Raw genomic sequence first — 779 nt, 5'->3', positions numbered from 1 at the left:
GATAAAAAGAAAATAAATTATGTGGCAATACTTTACAAGAAGGTTAACATTGAAACTTTTACGGCATGTATAAATCTTGGTTAACATATTCTTATTTTGATAATGAAAAGTTATATGCATGGACATTATTTCATGCAATATGAACCAACAATTGTATTTCATTATTATAACATGGTAACACTTTACCATTCGTTAATAATAGTAAACGCGGTAGGTAAATTTAACAATTAACAATGTGTTTTTACATTTATTAATCTTTGTTAATAGTAGTTTATAAAAATACAATTGTTCATTATTAGTTCTTGTTAGTTTATAGTGCATTAACTAATGTTAACAAATACAAATTATTAGTATATGTTAAAAATAACATTTAAGATTATAAATGCTGTAAAAGTGTTGTTCTTAGTTCATGTTAACTAATGGAACCTTATTGTAAGTTTTACCATAAACATTAACCAAAATTAATAAATGCTGTGAAAAATATTATTCATTGTTAATTTATGATACTATTACATTTACTAATGCTAACTAATACAACTTTATATAAAGTATAACCAGTTATATTTAAAACAGTTAAGATGTATTGCATTGTGACTACTTTCTTGACCTTTAAAAAATGCTATTTACTGCAAAACTGTTTTTATTTAATTCAGCTTAAATTAAATGTCGTGCAACAAATACTAGCATGATGCATAAATACTTCAAATTAAATGCAATACAAAAAAAAATACATCAATGATGGATGAACACTAATTTAAATTATATACATTATTATTTTA

This window comes from Myxocyprinus asiaticus, chromosome 8, assembly GCF_019703515.2.
Source record: "Myxocyprinus asiaticus isolate MX2 ecotype Aquarium Trade chromosome 8, UBuf_Myxa_2, whole genome shotgun sequence".
In the NCBI taxonomy this organism is placed as follows: domain Eukaryota; kingdom Metazoa; phylum Chordata; class Actinopteri; order Cypriniformes; family Catostomidae; genus Myxocyprinus; species Myxocyprinus asiaticus.
Note: the sequence above shows the minus strand (reverse complement) of the source record.